Below are 24,332 nucleotides of genomic sequence, written 5' to 3'. Positions count from 1 at the left end.
TTTCTTTCCATACCATCGAGCTAGGCTTTGGTGGCTTCAGTCATCCCCCCATGTAGGACGCCATCCTCAAGCACTCGTCCCTCATGTCTTCTGGCCCCAGCAGGAATTTTCCTGTTGCTTTCTGTGGTTGCAATGATGTAATTTACCACCCTGTGCTTGCAGGCTCTCTCTGCTCTGAAGACTTTCTGAGCACATCTTGGTCTGGGTAGCTGTCATAGAGGTCTTAGAGCAGCTGCCGCCATAGGCCAGCAGTGACTAGCTCACAACAGGGTGTGCGATCTCTGCAGTCCTGCTTTCAAAGAGCCGGCACCAGGGTTGCAGGTTAGGTCTGTGCAGTTCACAAAGTCTGGGCTGTCTGAACAACACTGTGGTAAATGGCCTCTTGGCTCCTCACCAGTCAGCTCACAGACACCAGCACCCTCTCTTCCCTACTCTTTCTGTGGCTGCCTCATTATTTTGACGCAGCTTCTCTTGGTCTTGCTTCTGAGGCCATCCCCATCAGCTTCACTCTTCTTCACTCTGCCTCACTTCTGTCTGCTCATGAGGTCCATACCTTCATGGCATTGCTAACTGACAACTCTTGCAGGGTTCTCAGCTCTGGCCCACTCTGCTCTTGCTCATCATTCACCATTACTCCAGTGGTTCCTCCTGGATGCCCTGTCACTCTGAACAAAGCCCAGGTCCTTCTGCCACCCATTCAGTGGACATATAACCATTTGCACTCCTTGAAGATTCCCTCAGACTCCTGACCCTCACAGGATTCCCACAGTCCCTGCCAAGGGGCAGCCCAGTACATTTTTTGTCCTATACTACTTTCCATACATCACCCTCATTCTGCTTCTCATGAGGCTGAAGAGGGAAGAGACCCTACAGGGTGTGACTTGTCCATATCCTGGCATACAAATCACAGAGATCTTCTGTGGTCCAGCCTCAGCAGACCCAGAAAAGATGGAGAGAGGATGGCTGCATCCAGAGAAGAAATGAAAGAAGATGGAGAGAGAAGGGCTGTGTCCAGAGAAGAAAGGGAAGAAGACGGAGAGAGGAGGGCTGCATTAAGAGAAGAAAGGGAAGAAGATGGAGAGAGGAGGGCTGCGTCCAGAGAAGAAAGGGAAGAAGACGGAGAGAGGAGGGCTGCGTCCAGAGAAGAAGGGAAAGGATGTACTCCTTTATTCCTAGAGTTCAAGAGGCAGAGGTAAGAGGATCACTGTGAGTTCATAGCTATCCTGAAACTACATAGTGAATTCAATGTCAGCCTGAGCTACAGTGAGGCCCTACCTCGAAATACAAAAAACAAACAAACAAACAAAAGGAAATGTGGGGGCCAGAGGGCTACATTCAGAGGAGAAAGCAGAGAGGTGCCCGCACTGTTGTATCGCTATTTGTCACATTAGTCACTTCTGCTCTAAAACCCAGCCATGGCTTCCACTTGTCCCATGAGTTATACTGTGCTCTCTGTGCATGGAAGTGCTTACAAAATCTAGGCTCTGCCAATTTCTCCAACATTCTCTCAACATTTCCCCCTGGCCAATCCTACTCCTTCACCCTGCCATTTAGTTTCTCAAAGACACCAATCTGTCTCTTTAGCTCATCCACACCTCATGACCTGGACTCTTTCCATATATGTGAGATGGTGCTTAGCATATGTAGGTGTTCAATTAATACTGTGTGTCTTATGCATTGATGTGAATAAAGGAGAAAGTGATGTGGATGTGCTTGGCCCTCAGTGTGGTGGTATGAGAAGTGGGAGTTTTAAGGAATAGTGTCTAGTAGGAAGTTAGGAGATAGCCCTCCTCTCTCCAGACTTATGGTGTGGTCTTTTCCTCTCCCATGTCTGCCTGTCTCCAATGGTGCCATCTACTATGAAGGAATGCAGTCAAATGGGTGGTCTTTTCCCCTCCCATGTCTGTCACTCTGACAGAGCCATTTACCATGAGGTAACAGACAAATGGGCCCCTGCCAGAGCCAAAGCTAGGCTGTTTCAATTTCTAGCCTCTAAAGTTAGGTAAACCTCTTTTCTTCATAAGAATTTGGCTTCAGGTATGTCATTAAAATCATGAAAACCAGACTAATTAAAGGTGAGGAAACATTAGGGACAGGTGAACCACAGGGATAAGGTAGGCGTGGCCAGAATGAAAGGTTAGAAGGTGGTTGCAGAAGGCCAGGCAGAGGGATTTGGATCAGAGTCTGAGGCTTTGAATACTGAACTTGAAGCCCAGTTCTGACCCCGTAATCTGTAAGACTCAGTAGTCTCACTGAGAAAGAAACAAGAATTATTCAAGAGACCATCAGCAGTCACCAATTGGGTAGATTATGTGTGAAGAGGTTGGGAGGAGGGAAACAGGCTGAGGGCCTTTGGAAATACTCTAGGCTAGGCTGAGGAGTTGTGTGGACAGGCAGGGCTGTATAGAACGGACAGGAACAGAGTCTGGGAGGATCTAGCAGGACTTGCTGGTCAAGTGGAGGGCATCAAGTCCTGGAGTATGGAGACTTAGGGTCTTGGTTTGTGATGAGTTTTGTATGGTTACTTGACTGGGCTAAGTGGTGCCACTGTACTAGTGACTCATAATTTCTAGGTTGTGGGGGTTCCAGGAGAGATTTGTATTTGAGTCATAAGGTTACTCTCTCACTAATATAGTGGGCACCAGATAATCCTCTGAGAACCTGAGTGTGAGCACCCATCCAAGACAGTGAGCTCTGGGACAGCTTACATCCTAGTTCTTGGATATTTGGATGTAAGGACTTAAACCAGATATTTCAGGAAACTTTTATATTTTAATTGAATTTATTTATTTGAGAGCGAGGAAGAGACAGAGACAGAGACAGAGAGAGAGAGAGAGAGAGAGAGAGAGAGAGAGAGAGAGAGAGAGGAGGGGTGCACCAGGGCTTTTAGACACTACAAACAAACTCCAGATGCATGCTTCCCCTGTGCATCTGGCTTATGTGGGTCCTGGAGAATCGAACCAGGATCCTTTGGCTTTGCAGGCAACCACTAAGCCATCTCTCCAGCCCTGAGACTTTTTTAAAGGCTCTCCTATACAGGCAGCATGTTTCATGCCTCTGCCAAGCATCTCTGTGACACAGTGATGGATAAGGGCTTGCCTCACTGTGGTGCTAGATCATCATTACATTGACTATTTGTATGATGCCAGGATTTGAAAAGGAGTTCTCACTTCTGACTCACAGTGAGCCTAGAGTAAGCTCAGACCCTGCTGCTTCTAAGAAGTAGGATATTTCTGAACTCCCCTAGGCAATTTGAACATTTCAAAATAGATAATACTTACCCAGTTCTTAGCTTGAAAGTTTAGTAAATGTAAACTGGTTACTAACATTAATTAAAAGTCACAAGGACTGTAGAGATAGAGGGCTCAGTGGTTAAAGGTGCTTGTTTGCAAAGCCTGATGGTTCAAAGCCCCAATACTCACAAAAAGCCAATGCACAAAGTGGCACATGTATCTGGAGTTTGTTTGCAGTGGTAAGAGGTCCTAGTGCACCCATACTCTCTCTGTTTGCAAATAAGAGTTGTCACATGTGATGTATTTTACCCTCACCATAAAGCTATGAAGCTGATGAAATGGCTGAGATTCTTCTTTTATGGAGTAAGCCAAGGTGTAGAGAGGTGTTACGGTAAAACAAATTTGGCCTAAACTAGTCTCCATGGTTGAGTAATAAAGTTTGACCCAAAGCAGTTTCCCCACTTGGTGGACTATATTCTAGCTTGATATATAAACAAATTGAAACTTAACCTAAAAGCTTATATCTTTGTAACCAAGCAATGGGCTCTCAGACAATCATAACAGTTGAGTTTCAGCAAATCATGGGCTGCCAACTGATCAGACCATGTCCATACAAGGCAAATTCTAGCTGCAGCCTATCAGGTTGTTTCTGTATGTCACTTCCCTTTCTCTGGCTATAACTAAAGCTAGAGTGTGCCCCACTGTGTTGGGGCACAGTGAACCATCCTCATCTGGAATGCTATCTGGCTTTCTGCTAGAACTTTCTTATTCAAGTAAGCCTTGTTAAATTTAACTGGTTTAAAGTTTTCTTTTAATAGAATTTATGTGGCAGCTAAATGGTACAGTCTTATACCAGGATTTCTCAAAGACTCTCTGGCTGCTAGACTCTGATTTAGGGAGTATGAGGTGGGTTCAGGAGATGAGTATTTTGGTAGTCACTCCCAGACTGGTTAAGGCTCTGGCCACTGCTCATCCTTCATTGAAGGAGCAAAGCAGGTTACACTGTGTGTACAGCAGAACATCTCAAAGGAGAGATTTGCTTCCCACAGGCCTCAGCACTGAGCTGTCAGAGCAGAAGTGGGAAGTAGATATGTGCAGGCTACCCAGAGGGCATCTGGAAAGCACCTGTGTACTGTCTCACTTCTACAGTGGCCAGGTCTGAAGCCCCATGGACTGTGTTTGGATCCTGAGTCCTGGGCTTACTTACCCTGTAACTTGTATTAATTATTTAGTTTTTCCTGCCCCACCCATATGAAACCATCAATCTAACATCCAGTAAACAAAACTTGGTTCTGCTCCCGGCACACAGTGAGAGGATAATGATTGTTACCATTATAAATGTTGTTCATGACTCTCCTCACTTCTCTAGTTTATGGCCAGATTCAGCCAAGAAGAAATAGATACTAGGATGAGAGTGGAGAAGAGGCAAACCAAACCCTAGATTCAGGTTCCATGTGACAAGGGACTCACTGAAGGTGGGGACATGAAGGGGACATTCTGGGTACTGATCCCACCATCTGGCTGGCATTGCCATGCATTTCCTTGGAAAAAAAGTCAGCCCTGCTCTCCTGGATGTGAACATGTACCACATGGAAAGGCATGGTGGCAACACGGACTAGGCTGCTGGCTGGCCTCTCAGAGCTGTGTCTCTTCTGTGTGATGCCAGGTAAGTGGGGACTCTACCAGAGCAGCAGCAAGAGACACAATCAGGCTGAAGCTTCAAAGTCTAGTACCAAACAAATGGGCACCTGAAGGGGCTGTCCACTCTTCCTCTCACTGTCCTAGCATCAGGGAAACTCGTTCTTGGGTCTGGAAACTATATCCTCATCTTGGGCTTTCTCTATTACCACCAGCCCCACTGTGCTTGGATGGCTGCCCTGGGGAATTAGTTCAGTGCAAAACAAATAAAACTGTATTTTATTTGGGGTCATTGGTGGCAAGACAGGTTCTAACTGCTCTATAGCCTGTTAAACTGGAAGTAGGACCAAGTGTCACTCCATGAAACCATGAAGACTAATCCCCCCATCCGGACATACAAACGACAGAAGGGTCATTGTCTCAAGGATAGACTCTTTGCTGTGTAAATGGGAACAGCAAAGCTCAGAAAACAGAAGTAACTTATCTAAGGTCACATAGCAAGTTAGATAAATTCAAGACTAGAACCCATATTTCTGAAAGTTACTCTAATCAGAACCCCCAAGCTGGTTTTGTGAGGTATGGATATATTTGGATGCTTTACAGAGCTTTGATTTCAATGAGGTTTTTTTCTTTTCTTTTCTTTTCTTTCTTTCTTTCTTTCTTTCTTTTTTTTTTTTTTTTTGAGGTAGGGTCTCACTCTGGTCCAGGCTGACCTGGAATTAACTCTGTCATCTCAGGGTGGCCTTGAACTCATGGCAATCCTCCTACCTCTGCCTCCGAGTGCTGGGATTAAAGGCGTGCGCCACCACGCCCGGCTTTCAATGAGGTTAAGAACTGTATTATTCTAAATTCTAAGTGTGAGAAATGCCCAGAGCTCTCAGATATAATGATCATTATCCTTTAAAAACAACAACAAAAACAAAAAAACAAAACAAAATACAACAGAGTTTTAGAAGATTTCAACGTAACTTTAATCCTAACAGATTAAGTTCTCCTTAGTGGAGTTTGAGAACTCCTCAGTATAAACTAGTCAACATCAAACAGTAATCTGCATAAACTCAACCAATCTAGTGACTTTTACTGTCTTGCAGAAAGCCCAGATATCTGACCATACAGATTATTCCATTTCTCCAGTGACTGGAAGCTGGCTCTTGGAGTACTACTTGAAAATCAGAAATCTAAGACTCGTGCTGTGTTAGTGAGGTGTCTTTACAGATGTGACATCAACGCGGAGGACATGCGCCCTGCTGATGGTTGCTGTGTTAGGGAAAGGACAGAGGCAGGTGTGGTGGTGCACATCTTTAATCCCAGCACTCAGGAGGCAGAGGTAGGAGTATTGCTGAGAGTTCGAGGCCACCCTAAGACTACACAGTGAATTCCAGGTCAGCCTGGACTAGAGTGAGAGCCTACCTCAAGAAACAAAACAAACAACAACAACATAAAAAGGTGGACAGTACCAGCAGGCTCATGGAGCACTGAGGGCGTCTCCAGTTGAAAGAGAAGGAGTGGTTTGAGTGAGCCTGGGGTGGAGGTGGGGTTAGGGCTGATTTATCAATGACGATTCTGAATGGATCTGCCTAATCCAGGACTTCTGCAGGATGCTAGAATTAACATTCACTAGGTCTAGTGTAATAGGCTTATAATCTCAGCTATTTGGGAGGCTGAGGCAGGAGAATTGCCAAAAGGATCCTTTCACAAGTACAGACTGACACAGTCGCCAGGGTGGCATTAATCATAACATAGCTAGCCACCACCATGTGTGGTGAGCAATACCTCAGATTATTCTTCCAAATAGCCTAGTGAGGTTGACATTTTTATTCATTTCTCAAAGAAAGAAACTGAGGTAAAGAATGGTTAAGGAACCCAAAGGGGGCACAGATAGTGAGTAGCAGAGCTGTGCTTTGAGCCAGACCTACCTGACATCATCTTTATTTGGGATGTGTATCACTCTCCTGGTTTATGCAGTGATGGGCTTACAGATGTGCATCACTCTCCTGGTTTATGCAGTGCTGGGCTTACAGGTGTGTATCCTCTCCTGGTTTATGCAGTGCTGGGCTTACAGGTGTGTATCACTCTCCTGGTTTATGCAGTGATGGGCTTACAGGTGTGCATCACTCTCCTGGTTTATGCAGTGCTGGGCTTACAGGTGTGTATCACCTCTCCTGGTTTATGCAGTGCTGGGCTTACAGGTATGTATCACCTCTCCTGGTTTATATAGTGCTGGGCTTACAGGTGTGTATCACTCTCCTGTTTTATGCAGTGTTGGGATTATATGTGTGTATACATGCCCTGTGGTACCTGCCTTTTAAACTTATGTTCTCAGGGCTTTCAATGGTCTCAAAGTTTTTAGAACAATATTCTGAATGAAGGAATCTGTTTCATGTATACAAATTGGAGCCCTTTCTCTGCTTCTGCACGGGGACTTCAGTACCTTTCCAGCCTCTCATCTCCAAGGACTGGCACTGGGACTGGCCTCACCCAGCAGAGAAGGCTCTCTACCTCTGACCAGAAGCCAGCTTTACTCTTACTCCATGTCCTCTGTCCAGAACCAGAGCAATGATCAGGGCATCTTTGGTCACACATGGGTCACTCCTAACTGTGATTTTCAGTGCCAGTCTCTACCTGTACCCTCCCATTTACAAGAACATAGGGGTGGCGCCTCACCCGTGTTTACATGGCAGTGAGCTACAGGACTCACAGAGCTCTAAACACTAGCAGGCTCCCTGTGCCCTGGGGGCAGCCACAAGGAGCATCCCTCTCCACTTAAGCTAATTTGGCCAAAATGGTCACAAAGTCTTCTGTACAGTTACAGTGCCAGGCCTTAGAATTGGACAAAAATAACCATTTGGGAGACAGCTTACAGGTTTGAGTCCCACAATAATTTCTTTTCTGGTTTTTTTTTTTGTTTTTTGTTTTTTTTTGTTTTTTCAAGGTAGGGTATCACTCTAGTCCATGCTGACCTGGAACTCAGTATGTAGTTTCAGGGTGGCCTTGAGCTCACAACAACCTACCTCTGCCTCCCAAGTCACAATAATTTCTTTTACTTTGAAAATGTCACCAACCTGATGGAAAAGGCTTGGGATGGTTCTTCCCAAAATAAAACAATCAGAAAGGAGGGTGAAGATGCTCTTGGAAAGAAGTACAACCTGGTGAGAGCCACATATTACTGCTCCTTGTGGGTGGAGCTCCGGGTCCATTGGTTGTCCCTTTTGGGTGATGGCAACCCAGTTGAGACACCTGGTGATCTTGGTTTCCCTTCCTCTGCTGAGGGTGTGTTCCTGGTATGCTTCTTGAGAACCTGCATCCATTCCACACTCTTTGACAGGACCCCTCATCTTGGGGAGCACATCTAGCTGAGGCCCTGACAACCTGGAAGCCTCCAGGAAGGACATGCATGTTCAAACAGAGTGGCTGGTGCCACCCCCCCCGCTGGACTCTTCCTGTGCGAGCTCGAGTCTTAAGTAGTGAAGGAGCTGGTGATCTGGAATGGAAGAGGTTCTAGAAATGAGAGTAACCTTGTGTAATCATCAGAAGCCATTAATGGAGGGCCATGAGGAAAATGGGTCTCTAGAACTGCTATGATACATTTTAGACCCAAATTTGGTCCTACATACTGTGAGTACCTTGCCCTGGTCCTTGCCCAGCACCCTCATAGGACTCTGGTCTCATTAGCCCTGCAGCCTAAACAGAATATCTCTATTATCTGACAAGGGATTAGTTGTTGCAACCTCAGGGAGAGCTCTTTCCATCTCTGTTCCTTATTGCAGTGTTGGCTGGTGGCCTCAGGTTCCATATATAAACAAATAAATGAATTAATAAATAATAGATATTAATAAGGCACTGTGATAGGAAAGACACTTTAATAGATCGTATCAGTTATTTGACAGGATCCTCCTCGACACCCAGAGAGACAGGGAGGAGGCTCCCTACTTTAGGCATGTGGAACCACAGGATGCACGCCACAACAGTCTCCGACTCTCAAACCCGCGCTCTTTGCACGTCTGGTCAGGCTTTCCATATGTACTGTGTATGAAGTCCAGCGTAGACTTGTCCTGTTTCTCTGCTATAGTCTCTACATTGAACAAAAGAAAATAAAAAGTCAATATAAATCTCTCCCTTAGGGATCTGGGGGCAACTGGCAGACAGCCCCTATCATAACCCCAAGAACAGGCAGGATAGGATGGCTTCCCACTGATGATGGAAGAGTACTGGCTGCCTAGGGCCCCTAGTTCCTCAATGAGAGGGTCTCCAAAAAGGCTCTTGGCCGTCCTGCCAAGAATAGCATGTCTGGCTGGAAGGGGCCAAGTTGATCCTCTAGAACATTCCCAGGAAAGAAAACTGAAATCCAAGGAGGGAATCTTGGCTAATACTAGCTGAGCTGACGTTTTTTTGTAAAAACTTCCTGATTGCCATATACCCCTGACATGTAAATTGGCTCATGTATGCATTACAATGACCCGATGAGAAAGGCATCCTCCTTTGACTTCCTGGGAGCATGTAAATGTCTGTTCACTTCAGATAGGATACCAGCCACAGACCAAAGAAAGGATTCTAACCAAGTCTGGCTTGATGAACCAATGAGTTTGATAGAGTTACTTATAAGACATGGGTGAGGGCTTAGCTATGGGAACATGGAAGACTCAGGAAACTCCACCAATAGAAATAGCCTACATCAGATTGGGAGATGAGGCAGGAAAGCTATATCATGGGAGGTCCTTGCACAGTTTGCAGGCAGTTCTACTGCAATTATTTACTACCTTTATGTAACTTTAGAGAAGGAGCACATGAGTCTTATGGATCTTCTTTCTTTTTCTCAGTTTTATGATACTCTTTTCCCTCCAGGGGAGAATATTTTAATTCAGAGTGAATGGCCACACCTCTTTATATGGAAAGAGAGAAGTTGCAGCTCCTTAAGGTCAAATAACTCATCCATATGGATGGTCCAAGGGGGATTTGTACCCAGCAAGTCTAGGGTGGGAGCCCATTCTCCCCACCAGAGTGGGAGTCGAGGCCCTGTCTCATCTGACAGCTCTTGTTCTGCTGCAAGCTGATGTCCTGAGGCAGGCAAGCACAAGGAATAGTTTAGCCACCAGGTACCCTGCTTGGCTTGAGCACTGGGCACATGCTTCTCCTAATCAAAGCACTTAGCAACTTTTTGAGAATTTGGGACTCTCACTTGTGACCCTCATGAGCCACACATATGCCCATTCCATGAAATGAGCTAGTTTCCTCACCTTACCCATCATTCTTCAGTCCCTATTCACATATGTTCTTAGATAGATCTGGGGTTGGAACAGCAGGGGAGCATCCAGCCTGAACTGGTTTGGGTGCATGTGCAACAAGGCAAACTACGTCCTCTAAGTGAACTTTTTAGAAACCTCTATTTACCTGGGCATACATATGATTAAAATCAGTTGCATCACAGGAAAGAACAAGCACAGTAAACATTATAACCCAAACCTGTCCATCAAACCATAGGATCACCCAAACTACATCCCTAGCAGCCTGCCATCCTTCCTTAAAAGTCCCATAAAGAGAAGCCCAGACCACTTCCTGGTGTCCTTGAGTGTTCTCTACTCCAGTGGCCCACTGTCTCTTTGGCTGTGTACTCAAACCTTTACTGTAGATTTGCTCTTTTTTTAAAAAAAATAATTTGTTTATTTATTTGAGAGCAACAGACAGAGGGACAAAGAGGCAGAGAGAGAGAGAGAGAGAGAGAGAGAGAGAGAGAGAGAGAGAGAGAGAGAGAGAGGGAGAGAGAGAGAGAGAATGGACCCACCAGGGCCTCCAGCCACTGCAAACAAACGCCAGATGCATGCGCCCCTTGTGCATCTGGCTAACGTGGGTCCTGGGGAATGGAGCCTTGAACCAGGGTCCTTAGGCTTCACAGGCAAGTGCTTAACCACTAAGCCATCTCTCCAGCCCATGTAGCTTTGCTCTTAATAAAGGTTTTTGCTGCTTAACTACTTGTATGTGCTTTTTTTCAGTTCTTTCAACAGGATACTAAGAACATGGAAACAGCAGAGACCACAGGTGACAGTCCCATAAGGCTCCTATTCCATGCCTTCCCTTCCATTGGTAAGTCTGAAGTGTCTGTTACTTGTCTACTAAGTACAAAGAAGAGAGTTTATGTGGAAAAAAGAGAAACAAAAAGCATTATACAAAATGTCTATGTTGGCTCCAGAAGAACATCACGTGGAAGGTCATTTTGAGTGTGGATGATGGAAGATGAGGATTATCTTTAAATTACCAGGAACAACACTTTTAAATTGTCTGGCACCTTAGGACACACATTTAATTTATCTTTTTTATTACTTTTTAGGACACACATTTTTAAAAACATTTTTATTAATTAATTTGAGAGTGAGAGAAAGAGGCAGACAGGGGGTGGCAGAGAGAGAGGGAGAATGGGTGCACCAAGGTCTCCAGCCACTGAAAATGAACTCCAGAAGCATGTGCCCCCTTGTGCATCTGGCTTATGTGGGTCCTGGGGAGTTGAACCGAGGTCCTTTAGCTTTGCAGGCAAACACTTTAACTGCTAAGCCATTTCTCCAGCCCAGAAATGACACTTTTTATTTGATCAACATGGCAGTCCAAACTTTTCTATAGCTGATAGTATCTGAATTGAAAAAATAGTTATTTAAGGAGGCTGGAGAGATGGCTTAGTGGTTAAGACTTCACTTGCCTGTGAAGCCTAAGAACACAGGTTCCATTCCCCAGTAGCCACATAAGCCACATGGACAAAGGTAGCCATGCATCTGGAGTTCGTTTGCAGTGACTAGAGGTTCTGGCATGCCTATTCTCTCTCTTCATCGGTCTCTCTCTCTCTCTTTTGCTCTGTCAAATAAATAAATTAATTAAAAAAAATTACAAGTTAATTTTATCTGATGTTCTTGGCTGCTAAATAACAAAAACTATAGTCAAATTGGCTAGGACACTGGTGGGTGGTGGCCCCTGGAGGAGGAAGGTTTGGTGCCTAGGACACTGGTGGGGTGATGGGGCCAAAGTGGCAAAGTGGCCTCTGGCTCAATTGCTCCGAATCTTTGGCTCTGCCCTTGCTAGTGTACAAACATTGTCATATACTAGTTCCTCTCAGGGTAGCAAAATGGCAACAAGAGCTGTGTGTGTCATTGTGTTCACACATAGGTGAAGGCTTACTTCTCCAAATGCTCAGTTTGTCTCCAAATGACCACAGTTCAGCTGAGAAGACAGAAGTACAAGGGCAGACTCAGGTCAATGAGGATGTGTCCTGGGTTGGGTATTACGAACCCCCAGGTGCATAAGGACTCCCTAGTTACAGACACAGTCTCAGGTCAATGAGGACGTGCCCTGGGGTTGGGTGTTACTTACCCCCAGGTACATATGGGCTCCCCAGTTATAGATACAGAGGCAGGTATTGGTCACCAGCCTAGAATATCCAGTGTAAGTATTTTAAAAATTCATTTCTTTCTTTCTCCATTTTAAAATTTATTTTTGTGTATAAGGACTTGCTATATTTCCCAGACTGGTCTCTGAATTCCTGAGCCACAGCTGTCTTCCTCTGCTTCTCTAGTCACCGGGACTACATTCTGTTCACTTCTAACTAAGGGCAACAATTATTTATATTACAGTGTTAGATTGCAGTCTTTTCCATGATTGACTAAAATTTATTTTCTACAATTCTCAATAATCATTAGTTAAAGGCAATGTCTATAATTTATTCCCAATTTTATAGACTGGAAATCTAGGGCATATCACAAACATATATTATAGTTCTTGAGACGTTGATAAAAACTAGTCTACGGAAAAACACAAAGCTTTCCACTAGCGTTCTTCTCCACAAGTAACACTACAGATACTGCCGGCAAAGCAGAGGCTCCCAACTCCCCGAGAATTTCAAACCCAGCCATATGTGGCAGACCAGTAGGCCAGCCTGGCCAGCAGCAAGCTAGGGAGGACCATGGCTCCCAAAGCCAGGAAAATGGGTAAGCTGAGCTCTTTGGGTTCCCATAATTATGTAGTGTTGAGTGTACTTCTTATCCCCTCACAATTTAGACACAGAATCTAGTGCCAGTCAATTTGATCCCATAATCTTCTGGAATCTCCCTACTCTGAACCCCACAGGAAGAAGGCTCGGGCTGCAGTTCTCAAACTTTTTGGTCTTAGGACCTCTTATGTTATTAAAGATGCTTTAAAAAATTTAAGAATTTTGGCTAATCTTGATTATTAACATGATAGGATTTAAGAGTTACCTAGGAGATAAATCTGTTTGTCTGTGAGAGTGTTTCCAGAGACGTTTAATTGAGGTAGGAATATATACACTGAATCTGGGCTGCACCACTTCATGGCTTGGGGGGAGCTGTCTTGGAGAATAAAAATACTAAAGTGAGCTGGGCATCAGTAGCTCTCACCTCTCTCTGCTTCCTGACTGAAACTGCAATGTGACCAGCCACTTCACATTCCTTACAGCCTTCCCCACCATGACAGATTGTATGTTCACACAATGAACCAAAGGAAATATTTCCTCCCTTATTACTTTGTCAGATATTTTGTCACAGCAACAAGAAAAGTAACTAATACTGATACGAAGGGGCTTTTCTGGTTAATTTAAATAAGATTAATCATTTTTTCCATGCTGAAAACTCAGTCTGAAAAAGTGTTAAAAAAACAAGAACAAACAATACACATTCCATCACCTGCAGAGTGATGCTATTACATCTCCCACACCTCTGGAAAATTCCATAGTGCACTTGAGAGAGAATAAAATAATGACCTAGTGTTTTTATGGAAATAGCTCTGGCTTAGTGTGGTAGTCCATAGACATTGGAGGTTGCGCTTTTGAATCAGAGGGCCTGGGTCCACACTCCAGGTCTACCACTTACCAGCTGGGTTCATCTCTGCATGATGCTGCTTTCCATGCCTCAGCTGTTTCAGCTACAAATAAAAATGATAACAATATGACCTACCTCCTGAGGCTCTTGGGAGAGCATTACACAATAGAAATGTTTACAGAGAACTTAGCACAGTTCCTTGTCGTAACTGTCATAATCTCAGCTACTAGGGCCTTTATAATACCTTGCTATCCTTAGTGTAGACCTTAGGGCCTGCCTTTCTTCGGTTGTTTCCGTTGCTGTAATTAACCATCACAAACACAGTTTAAACAACAAAAATGGTTATTTTCTAAGCTCATGTATGGTTCTAGCTAGTTACTCAAGATTGGGGATGCATTAAGTGCTGTTGTATCATAACATACACTCAAAGAGGAAGACAGATTCTCTTCGGAGATAAAGACCTTCATCTATCCAGAGGGTGGTTGGTGTCTCCTGACCCAGTCCCCTCTTGAAAAGATCTGAGCTCTCAAAATTGTCACATTGCTGGTCATTTCTGAGATGTGAATCATGGAGGACGCATACACGTTAGCTCTTCCTCATGGGGCTTGTCCCTGTACCTGGTTTATGGATCTCAGTGTTATATCTCCACCCCACTATGATGAGATAAGCCCCTGGAGGCCTGGGCTCCAACCAGTCCTCTCTGGTTCTCCCTTCTTGCCCATCCTTATGTCTTGAATTGTGGAGGAGCCCAAATTCTCTGACAAAGTGAATAATCGACTGTCTCACATCTAGAAATTGGAGCTAGTAGTCAGGACTCCTTGCTCACTGAGTGGGGGCCATCACAAAGCAGTCATCCTTCCCACTCGTTTGGCGTGGTGTGGTTTTCTAGATATAGCAAATTTGGTGCATTGGTAAACCCATTTGGAAGTCTATTGGGGCCTTCTTCATGTGTCCATGAAGACCCTCCCCCAGCCTCTTTCCTGTCAGAAGAGTTGGTACCAACCTGACTGCTGGCTAGGATTGGTCAACAGGAAGCACAGGCAGGGGATCCAGTGTGTTCACCTGGCTCCTCACTAGGCTTGTGAAGATGGACCTCTTTAACCGAAGGCCACAGTTCCTATCAGGTAACCTCTTGTAACCTCCAGATTCTAGTTACTTCTCTCTTCTCATCCCTTGGGGTCTGGTATGGAAATGTCCCAGGTCATCAGTCCTATATGGTTACCATTCCATTAAGGCTGCCTTTGTTTTGGCTTTCATTAAACTCTTGTTACTAACCATGCCCCAGCGTGTGCTCAGGGCGCTTGCTCATACAAGTGTAAGCATGTGCTCCATACACATGGGCAGATGTGGAAGGACAACCATCAGCATATGCGCAGCAGTGTGCTTCCTTCTTTCCCTCCAGCAGACATCCACTGAGTGACTTCACCTAAGAATTCCGAACAGGGAAAGTGTTGCCTTCCCAAGAGCAGAGGTGACACCAGCAGGACATAGTTTATTCCTTTTGCCTCTGTATTTTTTCCTCCATGTGATATGTGTTATTAATGGTTAAAAAAAACTTGCTTAAGAAATAAAAGGTCGGGGGCTGGAGTGATGGCTTAGCAGTTAAGGTACTTGCCCGTGAGGCCTAATGGCCTAAGTTCAGTTCCCCAGAGCCCATGTAAGCCAGATACACATGGTGGCACAATGCATCTGCATTTGTTTGCAGTGGCTAGAGGCCCTGGTGTGCCTTTTTTTTTTCTCTAATAAAAAATAATTTAAAAAATAAAAGGTGTTATAGATTGTAAATGTCCAGCTGTTTCTGTCAGGATCAGGCTGGGAAAGATTCGAAATCCTCAGATCCAGATTCTCTGGGGACAGTTCTGGGTCTGGATCTACTGTGGTGTAAAGAAACTAAAGGCACTGGACATTGCTCCCTGCTCAGATGTCACGAGGATTAATGAGATAAGCATGTCTGCAGCTTGGGATTCCTAACATGATTAAAAAGAAAACAAGAAGCCTGTCATCATTGCTGTGCTCTGGAAAGGCCTTTAACGTTGGCTGCTCCAAATGGTTGCCGGCTTGAGTCTGCTGCCAAGCAGAAGCAACAGGCCAGTCCATCGTTATGGGAGGGTGCTCAGCCCAGCAGTTCTGAGAATGTGGTAAATGCAGAATCCAAGGCTCTCCTATGAGTTCTGGTTCAGAGCTGCGATGGAGCCTAGGAATCTGCATGCTAAAGAAGCTGGCCATGCCCACTCCCCACCACACACGAGGATCACAGGAGCCTCAGCTGTGAGTTTTGGCTAAAAGTCCTGTGTTACCTTTGGCTCTGCATCCCTGACTCAGTGAGCAGAGAAAGGGGAGACAAGACTGGGGACAGGAAGAGGACCAGGTGACTGAGAGGGCCAGGCACAGTCCACCTGAGCCAGCCTTGTCATCACCCAGGAGGAAACCCACAAGCACGGCATTGAGCCCGGCCTGGTTGATTAGTGCTCCGGAAACCACAGAAACCCACTGGAGGCTTTGACTGCTGCTGCGTTCTTTTCCATTTCTTCTCTGATTACATTGATCCTGTACTTTTGCTGATGTTGTGATGGTCTAATTATAGACTTCTCAGCTGCTGAGCAAACAGTCATCCCCTCTTGGTAAATCTGCCTGTTACACAAGCGCCTACTCTGGGACACTGTCATTATATGCAGCCAACCTCATGATGAGCCTTGGGCAGCATGGCCCTGTGCCCTGAGCTCCTCAACACTCACCATGGAACCAGAGGCAGTAAAATGATATCACACAAGCTAGGAATGGAAATGGAGAAGTGGGTATCCAGGGGCCTTTGCCCATTTTTTCTTTCCTCTTCTTTCTTTCCTTCTTTTTCTTTCTTTTCCTTTCTTTCCCTCCTCCTTTTTCTTCCATCAGACATCCCCTGAGTGTGCTTTTATTCTAAGAATTTTGAAGAGGGAAAGTGTTGCCTGCCCAAGAGCAGAGTATGGCAAGGTGAGGCCAGCTGGACAGCCTCCACCACCCTAGCAGCTTCTTAAGACCCCATTTTCCTGACTCTCAAGCCATTAGCTTCTGAAGCCCATGCGTGTGCTGCAGAGCTGGGAGGTGGGAAGGTGCTGACATGCTCACAGGACACTGCGTGTGAGGCTGGAAGGAAGAGAACACATTCTGGTGACAGCATGTGAGCCTGTGTCTTGAGAAACTTCTGCCTTAAGGTTAAACCTAGACTAGCAGAAAATCCATTTCCCAGCCTCCCATGCAGCCTGAGCTTGGGCACTCCATATGGCTCCTGCTGATCAGACGCCCTCTACCCACCCTTGAGTTAGGTAATCAGAAATTGACAATGGAAGCAGCAAGAACAACAGACACACATGTTCTACTTACGTGGTGGTGAGGGGACAATTACATCCAGTTTCCAGGAGAAGCAGTAGTAACACCTGCTTGCTGCCTATGTGTGCTGACTTCAAAATGTCATCCCTGAATAAGTCCAAATCTGGCATATGTCCTTTAGTGTGTGGTCCTGTTAGCAGACACCATGGACGAGTGTCCAGCTGTCCAGTTACTTGTGTGTGTGCTCTGTAATAGCTTTTAAATAAATTCTATCTTGGCATAAATTAGCTGAGAGTGGCATGTGCTGGTGAGTGAGCCACTCCCGGCAAGCCACTTAGGCACAGCTGAGTCTCTTTCTCAGCAGTCTCTGGTGCTGGGCAATGAGGCACTGAGGAAGGATCTGAAAGACCTGAAGCACAGGCTTGGTTCAGAACAGACCCAGAATTCAGTTTGGAGACATGAGGCCATTGATTAATAATTGACATGGTCAGAATCTCTTTTTCCAGAAGAGTTTTATTTATTTATTTATTTTTGCTGTTTTAAAAAATTACATTTTATTTGACAGACAGAGAGAGAAAGAGAGAGAGAGAGAGAGAGAGAGAGAGAGAGAGAGAGAGGAAGGCAGGCAGGCAGGCAGGCAGAAAGAGAGGATGGGCACAGCAGGGCCTCCAGCCACTGCAAATGAACTCCAGACACATGTGCCCCTTGTGCATCTGGCTTACGTGGGTCTGGGTCCTTAGGCTTTGCAGGCAAATGCCCTAACTGCTAAGCCATTCCCCAGCCCCCCCCCCCCACTTCTTTTGAGGTAAGGCTAAAGTTCTAGCCCAGGCTGACCCGGAATTCACCATGTAGTCTCAGGTTGGCCTCAAAGTATACCAACCCAGAAGGAGGCTTTAAAAACTAGTCCTCAGGTAAGACACTGGGGCTGTGAAGATGAGTGCAGGCATGACAAAGTGCTGACAGCAGGGTGAGAAAAGAGGACAAATTTGGCAGAGAGCTATCTCTTCCCTTCTTTTCCCCTTTCTTCTCCTTCCATCAGTGACTCTATGAAGCAGGTAAGCTAATTCCATCATCATTCCCATCTCAGGGCCAGGAAACTAAAATTTAGAGATGTGAGGCCATTTGTCCAAGGTTTTACCTTGACTAAAACAGGAACACATGGCACCTCACTTCACCTAAATCCTTGCTTGAAGGACACAATGGCCAGGAGACAGGAGAACAGGAGTCTGGAACGTCTAGGGGGCATCAGCACTGCTTATCTTTGGCAGTCTCTTTTCTCTGGCAGTGCTCCCACCACCCATCCTTCCCTCTTAGGGCCCTGTCATACCCTTTCAACTCTACCAGCAGTTGTGTCTCTGCTGCCTGTGAAGCTTGCTACCATTCCCCCTTCTTGTTCCACCTACTCAGACAGGTCTTAGGCTCCATCCATTCTGAACTTGGGCTCCAAAAACAGAAAACCCGTTCAAACATAGCTTTCTTTTTGTAACAACTTGGAAAAAATATTGGCCTGAAGAAGCCAGAGAGGAAACAGGGTTTCTTGTGAGTAGAAAATAATTTTGTGTCTGCACCCAACTCACTAGGATGTGGAGTTTTAAGTATAGCCCCAATCACTTTGATGTTTATTTCTTGATCTGTCTGTAACAGGTTTGTTCAGTTTGTAAATGAACATTCACTGAGTTGTGTGCTCCTTTATATGCAATTGTTAATAAAAATGTATTTAATCACTAGGTGTGGTGATGCATACCTTTAATCCAGCACTTGAGAGGCAGAGGTAGAAGGATCGCCAAGAGTTCAAGGCCACCCTGTGACTACATAGTGAATTCTAGGTCAGCCTGAACCAGACTGAGACCCTACCTCAAAAAAAAACTTAATCATCTTAGATATTTATGAAGCATTAGAATAAAAAGTGACATCCATCATGAGACACAGTGATACAAAACAAACTTAGGAAGCTAATATACTAAGGAATGAGTGATCACTCTTCAAATGGTCTTTCTTGCTTAGTAAAGGGACTAATAGTAAATTTATTGCCTTCATTGGAATATTTTAAAAAATATTTAATTTAGTTATTTCAGAGATAGGCAGATAGAGAGAATGGTCATGCCAGGGCCTCTAGCCACTGAAAACAATGCATGCACCACTTTGTGCTTCTGACTTTTATGTGGGCGCTGGGGAAGTGAATTTGGGTCCTTTGGTCTTACAGTCAAGTGCTGATGGACATTTAGGATGATTCCATTTCGTGGCTATTGTAAATAGAGCAGCAATTAATATGAATGTTTGTGCAAGAATCTCTGGCTAGGATGTAGAGTGTAGGTATATGCCCGAAGTGGTACAATATAGAGTCCAGGTATGTACCCCGAAGTGGTGGAGCCAGGTCATACAGTAGTTAACTCTTAGCTCCTGGCGAAGGTGCCTCACCTATAGCCATAGAGGCTGCAACAGTTTACGCTCTCACCAACAGGGAGTTCCCTTTTCACACAACCTCGCCAGCATTTTTCTTGATGACAGCCATTTTGACTGGGGTGATACGAAGTCTCAAAGTGCACACTTGTGTTTTAAAGACTGCTTTGTCCCTCTGTTTTCTCTGACCCCAGCTCTCTTGGTAGAAATCACTGGATTACTCAGAATGCAAAACAAGCCTTTGAACATTTTGATTGGATGTGTTCCAGCAGAAGCTGGAATCTGGCAAAGAGGCGCCGATAATCTTGGAAGGACAGTTTCAATATCTGGTTCCATGTCCAATGGGCAGGACCCGGCAACTTCCTGAGACTCCTGCCAGCTCCAGGACGCCACAGTTTTATGAGGTAGAAAGAACATAGCGTATTCAAAAAAAAAAAAAAAAAAAAAGAAATGAAACCAAATTCTAAAAGTCTAGCAATGCTTTAGGAATAAAAAGAAGCTTACGGGAAAAATACACACATGTGAATATAATGAATTTCTTTTCTGGGTTTTGGCTTGTCATAGCAGAAGTTTTTAATCTTACTCTCTTTTATGTGTATGTGTTTTCTGGTGTGTGTATGTAGGCGAAGGCCAGAGGGCAACCTCAGGTGTCACTCCTCAAGGGCTGTCTACCTCCTGTGACTCAGGGTCTACCACTGGCCTGGAGCACACCAATTATGCTAGACTGGCTGGCAGTCCCAAGGATTCACCTATTTCTACCTCCCCAGAACTGGAATTGTGGGTACACACCAGCATGCCTAGCATAGAATTACCTAATTCTGTTTAGGAAGTTGAACAAATTTTACTGAAGCAGACACACTAGCTCAAATTTTAGGCTAAGAATTCTATTACGCTGTAGACAGAGAGAACAATGAAGATATGTGATAAGAAAGCAGAAAGAGTGACTAACTGGGGGACGGAATTCACAAGTGGAGGGAGACAAGCGGCACAGGGAGGCTGGGGAGAGACGAACAAATGAGAACCAAGTATACTGACATATATGTAGTGAGATGCTATCTGATGAAACCCCGTTTTGTATGTACACCTAAAAGGAGATAGCAAATAAAGAACTCCTTAACAGGAGGACCCCTCTCCTAAGGGAATCCACAAGCACTCAAAAAGTAGAAGCAGTAAAAGCCAAGGTAAAAATCTGCATAAATTTTATTGAGATTGCAGCTTTGTAGAAAGATGGTTAAGTTACTCACTGAAGGCTTTACAGGTAGTAAAAGTAAAGAAAGACAGCAGGTGTGATAGCACATATCTTTAATCCCAGCACACCTGGGAGGCAGAGGTAGCAGGATCACCATGAGTTCAAGGCCACCCTGAGACTATATAGTGAATTCCAGGTCAGCCTGGGCTAGAGTGAGACCCTACCAAAAAAAAAAAAAAAGTAAAGTAAAACAAAGGGGATTATATTTAGGCTTTGGGATAGACATTTCTTTAGAAGGATATGAAAAACACTAGTCATTAAAAATCAGATTAAGGGCTGGAGAGATGGCTTAGCGGTTAAGCGCTTGCCTGTGAAGCCTAAGGACCCCAGTTCGAGGCTCGATTCTCCAGGACCCACGTTAGCCAGATGCACAAGGGGGCGCACGCGTCTGGAGTTCGTTTGCAGAGGCTGGAAGCCCTGGCGCGCCCATTCTCTCTCTCTCCCTCTATCTGTCTTTCTCTGTGTCTGTCGCTCTCAAATAAATAAATAAATAAATAAATTTAAAAAAAAGAAAAAAAATCAGATTAATGAGGCTGGGAAGATGGCTCAGTCTGTAAAGTGCTTGTCTTGTAGGCATGAGGACCTGAGTTCCAGGCCATAGAACCCATGTAAAAATGCTAGGCATGCTGGTGTGTACCCACAATTCCAGTTCTGGGGAGGTAGAAATAGGTGAATCCTTGGGACTGCCAGCCAGTCTAGCATAATTGGTGTGCTCCAGGCCAGTGGTAGACCCTGAGTCACAGGAGGTAGACAGCCCTTGAGGAGTGACACCTGAGGTTGCCCTCTGGCCTTCGCCTACATACACACACCAGAAAACACATACACATAAAAGAGAGTAAGATTAAAAACTTCTGCTAGGTGTGGTGGCACATGCCTTTAATCCCAGCACTTGGGAGGCAGAGGTAGGAGGATTACTGTGAGTTCGAGGCCACCCTGAGACTACATAGTGAATTCCAGGTCAGCCTTGCCTAGAGTGAGACCCTACCTCGAAAAAAAAAAAAAAAGATTAAGAACTTCCTTTAATCAAAAACTAATATTAAGGCGCTGGGGAGATGGCTTGGTGGTTAAGGCACTTGACGTAAAGGCCTAGTTCAATTCCCCAGTACCCACATAAAGCCAGATGCACAAAGTGGTGCATGTGTCTGGAATTCGTTTGCAGTGGCTGGAGGCCCTGACATGCCCATTCTCTCTCTCTTTCCTTGAAAATAAATAAAAATATTTAAAAAAAAACTAACAGTCAGGGGCTGGGGAGAGAGATGGGTGGGCCAAGCGCCTGCTGTGCAAGGATGAGGACCTGAGTTTGGACCCAGCAACCCAGCACCCACGTAGATGCTGGAAGGGTACTGGAGAGCTACCTGTAATCCTCGTGCTCAGGAGACAGAGACTGCAGGTCCTAGCTGAATTGACAAGCTCTGGGTTTGTGAGATCTGTTCCCAATAAATAAGGGGGACAGCAATCAAAGATGATACCCAATGTCAACCTCTATCACATGCGCACCCACACATAAGAAAATGCATACACACGTGCACATATACCACATATATATGCATGCAAAAATAACATTAAGTAATAAAAATAAGGCCTGGCTTGGAAGAAGACATTTGCTATAATATATTAGATAAAGAGCTCCTATCCAGAATAATTAGAAAAATTGTTGATTCTTCACCAGGCAAAAGGTTTAAGCAGACACTTCCTTAAAAGGCCATCAAAATGGTTGATAAACATCTGAAAAGTTGCTCAATGTTACTGATCATCATAAAAATAAACATTTAAAACATAATGAAATGTCTGTCTGTTATTTTATTTATTTATTTGAGAGAGACAGAGAAAGAGGAAAAGGCAGAGAGAAAAAGAGAATGGGCACACCAGGGCCTCCAGCCACTGTAAATGAACTCCAGACATATGTGAGCCCTTGTGCATCTGGCTTCTGTGGGTTCTGGGGCATTGAACCGGGGTACTTAGTCTTTGCAGGCAAACACCTTGACCGCTAAGCCATTTTCCCAGCCCCCATCTGTTTTTAATTTAATGAAAACATGATACCAAAATGGTACAAATATGGAACCAGAAATCTTATATCATCAGTTTTCTTCATACTGTACCTATTTTTGTTTTCTGGGTTAAAATATTGTTAGTATTCTTTCTTTTGGTTGTTATCGTTATACCTTGGAACACTGGCAGTATATCTGAGGCATCACAAGTGATCCCCTACTTCCAATCCCGAGTTTATGCCTGATATGGGTGAATGCTGACTCCTCTAAGACACACACAGTGCTGCCAGAAGCTTCATCATGAAGGACAAATCAGCTTGAAGAACCCAAATGTCCACCCAGTAGTAGAACGAGCACATAAAATGTAGAATACTTACAGAATCAAGTCATACACAGTAGTGGCAAAGTCTGAGTGGAATCTCATAGACAGCATTCACATTTCCTCCATGTGAAGCTCAAACACTGTCACGCTGACGACCAAAGTCTGAACAGCGCTTACCCATGTGGGATGCTGAGTAGGAAGGAGCTTGGACAAGCTGGAAATATTTGGGTGGCAGTTATGCAGATGCATAAAATTGTAAAAATGTCACTTTGCATGCTATAGATATGAACACTTGACTTATACTTTAAGAACAATAATGAAAGTGGCCATATATCTTGATTTTGCTTGCAAGAACAGGAACACAATGACATTCCTTATAAGCCTCCGCGTCATATCCCAATAAAGTTCCTGGGAATTCCCGGTCCCTCACCAGGAAAGACACGTATGTGAGAACTCTTAAGGCTTGGCAGGGATGAAAGGGGATAAGGGGGCAGTACTGTATTCAGGAAGCCATCAATCTCCCTTCCCCATCCCCAGCAAGCAGTAGAGTAACAGAACAAACTCAAGAAATGTTTACTGATAGAAAACGATAGCGAGATGATAGAGACAGCACTTCTCACTACGTCAAGTGATGCGCAGATTAACAACCAATAATTTTCTTATCACATAATTACACAATCCTACATTACCCATCCTGTCCTAACATACAGATGGGGAATGGACGTCTAAGGGGAATTGGTTAAACTATTTGTTCAGGCTGGGTGTGGTGGCGCATGTGTGTAATCCCAGCACTTTTGGGAGGTGAAGGCAGGAGGTTCAGGAATTCAAAGCTAGGCACGGCATACAATGAGGTCAAGGCCAGCCTGAGCTACATAAGACGTGGTCTCAAAACCCGAAAGGAGAAGAAAAGCAAAGTTACTTGCCAAGGCCATCCAGATAGTTAAGTAGCGAAATCCACAGCTTTGAATTCAAAACCTGGGCCATCAGCCACGGGCTGCAGAATAAACGACGGTACCCAGCCGGGCCTGCGTTACAAAACCCGGGCCACCAGGTCCTGGCCTGCGGGGAGGGCCGGAGCCGCCGAGCCTGAAGCGGATGCCCGGGCCTCAGCCCCACTAACTGCACACAGGTGGGCGCGCGGCCGAGAACCAGCTGCGCCCTTTCCCCGCCCACGACCTCACCTCCTGCCAATTTGCTTGGAGAATGAGTTAGACGGACTCCCAGCACCCGGGACCGTGGGTTCGCCCACTTCACACACGCGCGCGGGCATGGAGGAGGAGCGGCGCGAGAATGCCCAAGCCCGCAGGCCGAGCAGGGACCCCGCCGGGAGCGGCACGGACCGCGGGGCACGGGCGCTGCGCGACGGGAGCCGCACCCAGCACCGCG

The 24,332-nt window shown here is 45.2% G+C and overlaps 1 long non-coding RNA gene across 1 annotated transcript; it reads right to left on the bottom strand.

Annotated features, from left to right (window-relative positions):
- Positions 1 to 8,714: 8,714 nt before the first annotated feature.
- On the bottom strand, positions 8,715 to 24,276 carry LOC123456084. The gene is made up of 2 exons (XR_006634307.1): positions 24,128 to 24,276; positions 8,715 to 8,943 (listed from the first exon to the last, which is right to left on the bottom strand). It is a non-coding gene; the product is annotated as an uncharacterized LOC123456084 (long non-coding RNA).
- Between the last annotated feature and the right edge of the window lie 56 nt (positions 24,277 to 24,332).

This window comes from Jaculus jaculus, chromosome 19 (assembly GCF_020740685.1).
Source record: "Jaculus jaculus isolate mJacJac1 chromosome 19, mJacJac1.mat.Y.cur, whole genome shotgun sequence".
NCBI classification, from domain to species: Eukaryota; Metazoa; Chordata; class Mammalia; order Rodentia; family Dipodidae; genus Jaculus; species Jaculus jaculus.
This window is presented reverse-complemented; position numbering and strand designations above follow the sequence as displayed.